The sequence below is a fragment of the Tinamus guttatus genome, unplaced genomic scaffold, assembly GCF_059628265.1.
Source record: "Tinamus guttatus ecotype Peru unplaced genomic scaffold, ASM5962826v1 Tinamus_guttatus_pri_ptg000150l, whole genome shotgun sequence".
NCBI lineage: Eukaryota > Metazoa > Chordata > Aves > Tinamiformes > Tinamidae > Tinamus > Tinamus guttatus.
Genome location: NW_028288684.1, coordinates 16067949 through 16080579, shown reverse-complemented (window position 1 = coordinate 16080579; position 12631 = coordinate 16067949).

Sequence of the window (12631 nt, the reverse complement as noted above, 5' to 3'; positions counted from 1 at the left end):
TGGAAGTTTTGAACTCCTGCACTTCATAATGAATGCTTAGAAGTTGAAGAAGTTATCTGCTGTAAAACCAGGCAAATGCTGAACTTGGCTGTCAGATAACAGTCTTATTGTTTGTTCTTGCAGATTTTTTTCAGGATCATGTTGCATGGTCTATCATTCAGCTTGTTTAAGGTGTGAGAGGTTTTAAGCAGACTGGGACATTAAGAACCAAAGTGCAGATTTCCATCAGTTCACCCTACTGCCTGACCATGGGCCTACTTTCATTTCGTACAGCCATAATCTTGCTGAAATCATGTAATAGGAAATTATATAATTAGGAAACTAAGCCCCCAAACTGAAAAAGTCTTCTCAAGAGTGCCACAGATCTCCCAACGCCTGGAGGATCAGTGCGTATTACAGCCTCAATTTACGTCCAACAGGAGTTAGGCAGCTGAATTACCTTTATACCTTGGAAAACTTCCCCCTTAAGGCTTTGCAGGCAAGAACAATGCTGGTCTGTGGTGCTGTATCACCCTGTTAGCAGAGAGGTGCCAAGTGCTGCTTTTTAATTTCCGCTTAAACAGGTGAGACGAGGCTGCTGGGATCAGCACTGTCCCTCCGTGGCCCTCGGCCTCCCCTGCCCAGGGGAAGGTGCCCTGTTGTCTCCTTGCTCCCTGCTTAGCTTTCCCAGGAGCTTCCAAGTGGAGACACAGATACACAATCAAACAAGAGCTCACAATTGATGGGGAAACCAGGCATCTAAGTAGGAGCCAGGAGCCAAAACATCATTACGGATGTTGACTGTAAAGTGTATCGGTGATTCTCCTGACTGGCATTCCCATCTGCACCAGGGAGTCTTGCCTGTTCACCCTGGAGAAAGCAAAGCACAGGGCTGACATGGTGCCTGTACAGACTGATTTCCCCCACCTACATGCCTGAGCAATGATAGAGGCAGGCCCAGAAGCGCACACGCAGGGGAGCTGTGGGAGCTCCTGGAGACCTTGCCTCCCTCCTCAGATTTCCAGCCAGCAATGGAGTGGGCTCGTTAAGTGCCTCTGCTGAGTGCCCGGACAGCACTCAAACATGACTGAGGTTGTGTGTGGGAACGATGCCTAGAGGTCATGTGTGTGATAGCATCTGTGCCAGCCACAGCAAGGCAGCCCCACAGTTGGGCTTGGATGCATCATGTCCTGTGACCTGATGGGGCCTTGCTCTCTCGTTCCCATGATTCCCCTGAATCACTGGTGAGATCCTGCTGCTCTCTTTCCCCAGCTTGTCAGTCCACGGCCAGGAGTTAGACTATTTTAAAAGCCTATAGACTGTACTTCCAAACTTACTACTTCCATTGTCACGGGTGTTATTCTGTGATTCCACTGAGATATGCTTACTGAGGAGCAGAAACGCAGGACGGCACAGACCAGCAAACTCACCAACAAACACAGATCTTTTACTCGAAAATGAGTTATTTTGGGACATTGAGATATATTTATATATTAAAGAACAAATGAACTCCCAGTGAAATGGGTGACTGAAGCACAAAATTGGCAAAAAGACAGTAAGGTTTTTGATTTGCATCAATAGGAAACCCAAATAAAAGTTAGTGGCCAGATGATAGCTCAAATGGGAGAAAATAACACAGATATTGTTCTGACCTTGTGAGGAGTTTTGCTGTTTCAGTAAAAAATATTATTGCTGCTGACCATTTGTTTCATGGGGAATATAATGTCTAGAAGGTTTTTTTTAGAAGTAGCAGATGATAAATTATATGAAGTAGCCCTGTGCATTCTTAATGCTGCAGGCAGCATTAAATGCAGATCTATTTTATTAATGCAGATAGCATTATGTTTAAAGAACTGAAATGAAATTCTTGTTCCTGTCACCCTCTGCAGCAGAAGTCAGAGTTATTTTTTCCAGAGGATTTGGTCAGGGACATGGATCCTGTTGTGCTTGGTGCTGTATGGAAAACAAGAATGTTCCCTTCCTCGAAGGGTCACTGCATGTGCCAAGACAAGGTGAAGGACAGAGGCACATATAGAACCATGGGAAAAAAAAAAAGGTTCTGTTCAGCTGAATAGCAGCAGCAGCATCAAAAGGTTTCAACACATTGGAGGAAATATGCTCCCTTTTTGAATGCATTTTCTCATATGTGGGCTTAGCATTTTGGAACAGGGTCTTGCAACAATTCTAAGTTGACCAGAGAAATTTGGGGACCTCTTAACTCCATCAAGAGTGTTCTCAAGTGAGCTCCTTGGGACTCCTTTGCCACATTACAGTTTACTCTGAGAAAAAGCCTCTTCCTGCACTAATCCTACTTTGGGAAGTGGAGAATGCATGATCATATGACATGGAGGGCCACAACAGGGCATTGCTTCTTCTTGATTCCCTTTGGCTAGGATGACTCCTGAAATGGAGCCTGAGAGCATGTTGGCATGAAAAGGACATAGTTAAAAACTTTTCTTTAGAGTATGTTCCTCTACTCATTTGCTTCCTGCCCATCTGTGTTGGTATGTTCAACAGCAGCATGGCTGCTCCCCACTCTACCTTCCCCACCAGGTAAGTTGAGAGATAAGAACTTCCTCAGGGCAGACAAGGGGGCTATTTGACCACAATCATTTACGAGGGAGGCTGGGTGCTTGTGTATTTCTGTGCTTCAGTTTCTTGCCTGTGTTACAGGGAAGGTAGCTGGCCACTAGGGTTTTTCTCCCCTGAAAAAAAGCTACTTGAAGGCTGTTATAACCTTTAGCTTTTGGGATGGTTACTACTTAAATGCATAGAGCAGAGAGGCAAGTGTGCATCGAGTTGGCAGGGATGAAAATTAACCTCATGAGAAGAGCCAGCTTGTTTGCGTCAGCTTATAGCTCATGAGCTGCACGTTTTCTTTGAGACTTTCCAATGCTGCCCACAGCCACACAAAATTAAAATGTTAAACAGAGGCCAAAAGGGAGAGACCACAAAGGCTTTTTCCCTGGACACGCTGCTCCTCGATGACCTCTGGGGACACTTTTCTTGCACTCTTTCCACTGCCTGTTCTTCCTTCTCTCCTTTAGGCTCTCCAGTCCTCTTCCCATTGTTCTTTCAGTCTCTTCTCTCTTTCCTTCTCTTTCCAGCAGGGCTTTCCCCAGTCTCTCAGCCCTGTGGAAGATCTCTCTTGCTCACACAGACCTGCAGCCTTGGAGTACTAAAGCACAACATAATTTTGAATGACAGTAAGGCAGCCCTAAGCCCAGCAGCAGTTTGCTTGCTCCCAGCTAACATGGGAGTTGAGAAGGACTGGATGGAAGGGAGCAAGAAACACACATCCTGCTGTGCAGTGTGACTACCAGTATCAGCAACCCCCATAGTGGTCCCGGTCCTCTTTCCAAGGGATGGAGACACGAAGGGAGGTCAACCCTGACATGACTGAAGGAACAGAAATATTTAAACTTCTGTAGTAGGCCCTTTTCCAGTCAAAAGCACGTTTGTTGACTTCATTTGCAGGAGAGGGGAAGGTGCCATGGGAGAATCAGGCTCATTTTTCTTGGTTGTCTCTTAACCCATGTTACCACACCATCAAGAATGGCAGAGTGAGGAAGAAGGAGGAGGAAGGATTCAGCAGATTTGCCATGACCTAGAACCATGCCAAATCCACATAAATTACCTGTAACTAATTAGCATGTCAGAACAACTACACTGTGGTGGCAGCATGTGTCCTCTATTCCATTGGAAAGCACACTCTGCTTCCTCTTTCAAATAATTTGAGAGTATGATAGCACATATTCTGAAATTTCTCCTTTTTATCTTTCATTTATCTGATAGATCTCAAGAAAGCTGACGATCTGTGAAAAAAATAATGAGGCCACTGGTGACTGTTATAAGCCAATGTCCTCAGTTGAGGATACAGATATGATGATATCTTCACAGCATCATTTTCAGGGCTGAAGTTTCTCATGGGACATGAGCCAGTGCACCACACTTATAGAGGTAGTGAACGTTCAGATAATAATGCATTACCAGGACAGAGGGAAGATTCATCTCTCCTAGTGTCCAGTCTATAATATGAATGGACAGTGAAAGCCTACCAAAGAAAATAAGAACAGGGCAAGCAAGTAAGATTATTCCTCAGAATACTATCACAGCCTTCAAATATATGACTTGATGAATTCTGAAAAAAAAAAGAGAGATTACATCTCTGTTTTTAAAAATATTCTATGGATTTATATTCCATTAATCTGTGATTTCATTTTTAGAGTCTACAAAATTTTGGAGCATGAAGTTTCAAACACTCCCTTCTCCATGCTACTTACAGACCTCTAAGCATTCCCCAATCCATTCATTTCCTTTGCCATCTGAATCCTCATCTATATAGTCCTTCCTTGCACACACACACCATTACACACCTTTGCTTCCTGTCTCTTCTTTTTACTTTCTCTCGTCTGAAGAAAGTACGCTTTCTGAACTGGAGCAAATCGGAGGCAGTGTGATCAAATGAAGTTTTGTTTTGCTTTCTGAATATGCAAACTGAGGCAGAAGGTATGCAGAATGTCAGAGTCTGTGATCAGTGTGGGCTAGGAAAGCATCTACAGGCAGTGGGTAGGATGCACTGCAGTAGGGAGCTCTGCTCTGATCTGGTGCTTGGTTGACATGACCTCCAGAGGTCCAACCTTCCAACCAAATGTATCCTAGAAGGCTAATTTGTACTTGATTATAGGATGCTTAAACTACATGTGATTTTCTTTAATTTCTGTGCTTGTGTGCTCAAACGTGTGCAACTGTATTATTCAGAGACTCTTACTAGCTTTTCCCTTAATTAGCCTGAGTTAAGATTTCTAGATGTTTTCACGGCTGCTAAAAGACATTCGAACTCTGGACTGTGGGGAGCCTCAGACATGATTCCCAGATCCCTGACATATTATCCAGGATACCCAAGGATAACAAGGCATGTTTCTACTTCTGATGAATACTCCTATTTGGAACTGAGTGCCCATGAAGAAGAGGTGACATCCATTAGCCAGAATAAGGCAGGCAGGACTCCTTGCCTCTTTTATGCCAGCAAGATAGCAAGGAACTTGCTTGAACCTCTGACCCTGCGTGTGCAGGGGGATTGGACTAGATGATCTCTAGAGGTACCTTCCAACTTTAAGCATTCTATGATTCTATGAACCTCTTGGTCTTGCATGGATTGTAAGAAGAGAGTTACTCTAGAAGCATGATTTTTTTTAGTCTTTTGTCTGCTTTGTATACAGACACAAAGCTAATCTGGGCATAGAAGACTGTTATTGAATCTATGGGTGGGGTATTTTGGATGAGTGGGCTTAGTGTAATATCAATTTTATACAATATTATTTATTATAAGTCAAAACACTTCAGTTACATTTATCTATATTTGTATCTAGTTATCATGAAAAATGAAATAATTCGACAAAAACTGGGAGACACCAGCAAAATATTTTGCAGGACTGCTGAATTCATTTTTCATGCTGGCCAGATTTGTTTTTTTTTCAGAGGTGTTATTTTTATTGTCCACTAAAATGGGTTCTGATGTGAGGCATCAGAAGATGACTGGGAACAGAGCAATTGAGTCTTTGGTTTGAACTAGCAGATCTATTTCCATGTTACCTGCTGATAGTGATAGAAACTAAGACCTTGTTCCACATGGACTCCTGAACAACTCAAGAGTAACAGTTCCTGGATGCTCTCAATTTAGGCTGGCTTTCACCAAATGATTTAGGTGTCTAAATCATGATAATTTCATAGAATCATAGAATAGAATCATAGAATGCTTAGGGTTGGAAGGGACCTCTAGAGATCATCTAGTCCAACCCCCCTGCATACGCAGAGTCACCTAGAGCACGTGGCACAGGACTGTGTCCAAACGGGTTTTGAAGATCTCCAGAGAAGGAGACTCCACAACCTCTCTGGGCAGCCTGTTCCAGTGCTCTGTCACCCTCACTGTTAAGAAATTTTTCCTTAAGTTCCTATGGAATTTTTGATGTTTCAGTTTCCAGCCATTTCCTCTAGTCCTATCAGTGGCCACCACTGAAAAGAGACCATCCCCGTCCTCTGCACTCCCTCCCTTGAGGTATTTATATACACTGATTAGATCCCCTCTCAGCCTTCTCTTCTCCAGGCTGAACAGGCCCAGCTCCCTCAGCCTCTCCTCATAGGGCAGATGTTCCAGGCCCCTGATCATCCTTGTAGCCCTGCGCTGGACTCTCTCCAGTGGAGATTTCAGGGAGGAGAGACCAAAAAAGTAAGAAAGTTCAAAGTCTACTTGAAAATGAATGAAATTTGTGGCTGAAAACTGTATGTTTTTAGATTAATGGAAACTCAAATGCCTCCAGCTCCTATTCTCTTCTCAGTTGCTTCACTTGGTCTACAACATCTGTAAGGCATCAGAGTTTTTGCTACCACCACACCACAACGTATTCCCCAAATACTTCTTGGAAGTTCAGACTGTGGACAAAACCAAGTGCCATGTGGCAATCAGACTGAAATATCTCAAATGCATTGAGGCATCCTGTCAAAATTGAAATCATTAAGCTTTTAATCAAAATACTTGTTTTCTAGGCAACAGGTTATTAAAGGAGGAAAAAAAAACCATTTTTTTAGGGAGTCACTTTCTGTGAAAACCTCAATTTAGCAGGAAACCTAAATTCTCTTTGAAAATAAAATTCAATTAAAAAAAAAAAAAGGATACATCCTATCACAAATCCTTATTCCAAATCCAATGTCCTTAGCTAGTTGATTTTCCTGATGTGTTCCACTACCGACTTGGCGGAAAGGTCCATCCATTTTCTCACGCTTACTTATCATAGAATCATAGAATGCTTAGGGTTGGAAGGGACCTCTAGAGATCATCTAGTCCAACCCCCCTGCACACGTAGGGTCACCTAGAGCACGTGGCACAGGGCTGCATCCAAGCGGGTTTGGAAGATCTCCAGAGAAGGAGACTCTCTGGGCAGCCTGTTCCAGTGCTCTGTCACCCTCACTGTTAAAAAATTTTTCCTCAAGTTCATGTGGAACTTTTGGTGTTTCAGTTTGTGGCCATTACCTCTAGTTCTGTCAGTGGCCACTACTTCTGGCAGGATGGTCATTATGAGGCCAAGGGGGAACCTGGCCGCTTTCCGGTTCTGCTGTGCTGGCTTTGGGTGCAAAACACCTTGATAGTGACCCGTAGCCAGAATAGGGGCCCATAAAATCAGACCCCCACCAAGGCAGGAGTTTATCATCGTGAAGAGGCCCGCTCTCCTCATGGTCCCATGAAGGGACATGTCTGGGAAGAACATGGAGATGTCTGAGGGGAGACCTGCTGCCTGGGGGGCCACCTGACATCATGGTGAATGGTGGGAGACTGCAGGGTGTGGGGACGCCAGCGGCACAGCAAGGCCATGCGAGTCCCAAAGCAGGAGCACAACCGGATGGCGGCAGGTATTGGAGGCCCTGACAGCACAGTCAGCCATGCCTGCCCACCATCACTACCACAAGAGACAAGAGATCACATAGTGGCAGGCTTTTTTGGGCAGTTTTGTTAAGATGGAGCTTTGTCGGTTTTAAGGAAATGGGGGTAGCTGCTCTGGGGTGTTAGAAGTGCCATTTCCCTGGGAAAAACACACGTGTGTACCAGCAAGCACCGGCATCGAAGGCCATCCTCGAGCCCTCTACCATCACACCAGGGCAGGTATGGCACCAGCAGCATCATCTTCTGCTCCCCACAAGCCAGCAAAGCCCCAGTCCTTCCTTTAAATGTGAAGACTATAGTTGGTGAGTCCTGTCAAGGCAGGCAGCGGCACTGTGTCTCCAACAAGCTCATAACAACAACAACAGCAATAACGAGCGTATTACAATGCCTAAGCTTTTTTTTTCCTCCCTCCTTCTCGGATATTTCCCCCTCACCTCCCATTAAACTCAGGCTCTGTTTGGGAGCTGGAAATCCAGCTAATCAGCAGTGTTTGCAAAGCTTTCTTAGTGCTCAACAAATGCCATTTCTTCACGGTGTTTGTGAGCAGCGTGGTTGTTCCCCAGATTGGAGATGTGATTGCCCGCGATGCGGAGGAGGGGAGCACACAGAGCACGTAAGAATGAGATCCTTTGTCACGGATAAATCTGTAGGAACGTTTCAGTGCCTTTACCCTTTTTTTCTGACCCACTCACATGTCTGGCACTGCTGAGAGGGCTGTTTCCCCTGTGTGAAGGCAGTACAAGGGTTGTGAGTTCACTGCACATTCTTGGACTTGCCAAAAGGCTAAGGCTTTCCTGTTCTCAGTAAAAAGGAATAAACACGAAGTTTTTATGGCATAGTCTGTCACTTTCTGGATGAGCAGGAGGGGACAGGAGGAAAGGATTTCTGGTCCTCAGTCCTCCCAGAGAGCCCAAGATGAGCCAAGGCACTTTTTACATCCACAGCCCAATACGCCATATCTGCAATACCTTGCCTGCTCTGACACTTCCCTAATGCAGAACCAGATTTCTGCCTGCTTAAAAAAAAAAAAAAAAAAAAAATCTTTCTGTTCTGTATCTCTTTACTTCTGCCCTTATTATTTCCAGATTGCTTTTATTTTAGATACTTCTCCTCTTCAGTTCTTACTTCCCCAGTTTATCACACTTCTTACTTCATTTTTACTCCCCATCATATTTTTAGCTTGGTTTCCTAAGGAAATGATGCACAAGCAATTGTGCTGTCTGTGGTCTCTCTAAGCTCTCTATGCCCTTCCCCCACCAAAGAGCTGAATATTGGTTTGCTCTAACTATATCTGATGAAGAAGTAAAGATTTACAAGATTTTAAATTCCTGCAGATGCTGGGAAAACAGATATCCTTGTAGCAGAAAAAAAAATCAAAAACTATTACTTATTAGTGCCCCATCAGATGCACAACAGATAAGGCTGCAATCCATAGCAGACACCAGAGAAACTCCACCAAACAGTGCTGTAAGGAATGCCCAGGCTACAGAAAAAGCTTTTTGTTCTTTACATCTGACCAGATACCACAGACTCCAGTCCTGAGCCATGAAGCTGCAGGAAAACGGACTCTTAATGATCATAGCTATTTTTCTCCCCACTAGGGATAGTGACCTGGGATAGTGATAGGCTGGGAGTGTGGCATTTCACCAGAATGCATCCCCAAGCTTCTAGGGAAGAACAAAACTTCAGAGAGTCTTCCTGCCTCCACATCAAAGCTCCTCTCATCTATGGCTGCATTAGCTCCACTAGTTCCATAACAAGGATCAGTTTTCAGTGCTTCACAGTTGCTCAATGGATACTTGAGCAGTCTGGACTGAAGCCCGCAGTGGGCACTGGTTACGTTCCTCACAATTAGCAGGGCAGAGATGTGGAGGGTGCAGCCTTCCAAGCCCTGAGACAGCTGCAAGCTATCCCACCTGCTGCTTTCCTCAGGGCAAATAAGAGCCCCATCCTACAAGAGCAGCCGTGGTGATGAGCTGGGCTGCCGGGAAAGCTTGAGGGGAGTGCAGGGGAAAGCACAGGAAGCAATTTTGGTGGCTGTGGGCAAAGCTTGTCCTGTTTGACCCTTTGTGGCATTCTCCCTGGATTGGTGGCCAGGCCCAATGCACACATCTATGTGAATGTTGAATCTCTGGCAAGGGATTTGTGGTGATAGTCACAGCTTCCATTGGCATAAAAGAGTATCCTTAGCAGTTTGGCCTGGAGCTCCCCATTTGATGCAGACGTGGATATGTCAAGCCAAGCCCAAGATAAGGATAGGAGAGAGAAATACCAGTGGGCTATGGTTAAATTGCAGAGCCCATAAATGTTTCCTGGATCCACTGTGGCTGCTCTCTCTTGGTTCTCAGACAGTATAAAAGCAGGTCTTTGCTCCATCTGCCTTATCCCATGGAAGAGTCATTACAGGACCAGTGTAGACCCCCATATAACCAAACCCAGCAATCCTCCTGCACAGCTGTGTGGAGCTGGCCTGTGTGCCACCACCTGGGGCCATCCACCTGTGTCACTTCAGTGACGCTGTGGCAGTCTCATCACCAGCCCTCTGAGGTGCAGGCTCTGGCTCCTGCTAGAGACCAAAGGGCTTGTAAACTTATCAAAAGTGCACAGACGTTCCCCAGGGCCATGGGGAAAGGAAAGGAAGTAAGAAACATTTTGGAAAGAGAGCTCAAAGTGTTGAAGCGCCAGACAGCCGAGCTGTTTTCCTGGGGGTGGCCAGTGGGTGGAGGAGCAGAAAGGAACAAACAAGGCTTCCAGATGAGTTCATCCCTTCTCAAATCTCTCTCATTGAAACACATCTGTGTTTCCATGGCTGTGCAAAGCAAAAAACCGTCTTAGTCAGCTCTTGTTTTCAGTTTTGTGCGTTGGCTATTTGTATGGTTCCTTTTTTCCCCCCTCCTTCAAATCAGATTCTCTGGTGTATAAGGCTCAGTTCAGCCAGAGCTTTATCCAGAAAGCTGCTCCCAACACTTCCTAATCTCATAAACACGAAAGAAGTGACTTAATACTCCAGAACAGAAACAGTTTTGTTCGAGCACAGCCATGGCAACCTAAAAAAGATATATTGAGCCCAATCAAGGGGCTGCAGACAACTGACAACAGAATGGTGTTTTCTAATCCAGGTAGATTATATTTTATTGCAAAATGGCACACAGCAGTAATTACTGTATTTGTACAGCACTGCAGGACGCCCAGGCAGCATTTGGCAGGGAGCTGATTAAATCACTGAGGTGTAATTGAAGGTTTTGATTGCAATCCATCTATAGTGATCAACACGAACAGCGGTTATATCGTCAGCTGTTTTAAAAGCTGGCACATCATCGCTGCGGTTCCCTCAGCTGCCAACAGCCTAAGGCAATACCGCCCAGAGGTCATCTCGAAAGCCAGGACTGGCCATGGTACTGAGCATTTCTCATCAGCTCTGAGGCAGTCTGGAGAAGCCCTAGATGAGGGACATGATGCCTACAATTCAGAGGGCCAACAGTTTCTGTTGCAAGACTCATGACATCAGATGCTGGCCTTAATGGCCTGGCTGTAAGGGCCCAATGCAAGTATGAGAATCTCAGGTCAAAATATCCAACTTAACAGGTGAAAGGCAGCATAAAAAACCGCAAAACCAAAAAAACATAGTCCTCAAAATCCCAAAGGCAAACACTGAATGACATTCCCCACATTAAATTCTTGTACATTTATCTCCAGAGTTTTGAGCTAACCATATACTTTGCTTACTAGAACACTAATGTTTTTTTTTCAGAGATCATTAGTGCAACACTTCAAAACAAATAGTACCAGTGCAAAGGACTCTGCTCCATTCACTAAACTCGAATTCTCTATTTCACTTAGTCTGGCCACTTACAGACATATCCCAGAAGTTATTTAGGTACCAAATTCCTACAGCAATCAATTTTCCCAGTGATTTCTATACACCCTTAGGGCAGTTCAGTGCCCTGGGTTGCATGCTGGGATAAGTATGGGGTTTTGCCTGCGATATCAAGAGGCAAAAGGAGAGCTACTTGAGCAGAGCAGGAGCACTCCCCCACAGACACTCGTTAACATTCAAAAGCAAATGTTGACTCAGTCATGTTTGTAAGCTTTTCTTTTTACCCTCTCCAAACATCCCAGCTGTTCAGCAGAGAGTGTGCGTGTGTGTGCATGTGAATTCCTGATGAAAATTATCCCTAGCTGCAACTAGCCCCCCAGATAAGATATATGCTGGAATTACTCCATGTTGGAAATCTCACATTGTCATCCAGCAAAGGCACTGAAGGACCACCATGCATGTGTCTGAAACAGTCATCCCAGAGGGAGTCCTAACGTCTGTATCCCTCACTCCCCCAAAAGACTGCCCAGAAACTGCTATTTCAGGTGAAATCATCTATGATGAAAAACAAGTTTGTCCAAACATGTTTAACACCATTTTGTTTGCATCATCTGAATGGCATATACAGTGACCATAAGTTTTCTGCAGAACCTCACTTCATTGACAAGGAGAAAAAAACATGAAGAAATAAGAGAAAATTCTTAAATAACTCGTGTATTTGAGAGTTTCATGCCGTGACCCATCACTGTAAGTGAATTCAACAAATATAAAGTCATTATGAATGATTTATCCAAGTCACTAATATTCTTGCTGTGCCAGGCAACTTCCTGTTCTGTTGACAGTCTATTATCCAAGTCTAGAAATAACATTTCTTCTCATTAGTAATTTTAGATTTTAAAAATTATACCTTGGGAGCTTGAGCTGAATATTCAATATATTTAAAAATTCATCTTAAAAAATACTCACTCAGCACACTGCTACGGAGACGTGCCCCAAAAGTGAAAGTTTTTCAGCATCTACAGAGCAGAGAGCTCTCCAGGCAGGCTGTAAAGTAAAATCATAAAAAAACCTTGGCTGGAACAGATCTTGAGAGTGTTTCCACCACATTCCCCTACCTCTAGGTGAGTTCTTCTCCCAAGCCATCCCTGACAGAGGCTTGCCCAATCTGTACACAAAGCCTCTTACGATGGAAGTTCTCCAAGCAGTTGATTGCAATGCTCATCTCTTTTACCATTAGGAAGTCTTTTCCCAATGTCTGATCTCAAAAACTCTCTGTAGAGTTTCATCCAATCAGTACTTGTCCTATCCTCTCCATGCTAAAGAACTAAGTATTTCCGCTTCTTCAGTGTAAGGCTGTGATCCCTCAAATTTCTCTTCTCTGAACTAAAGAAACTCAA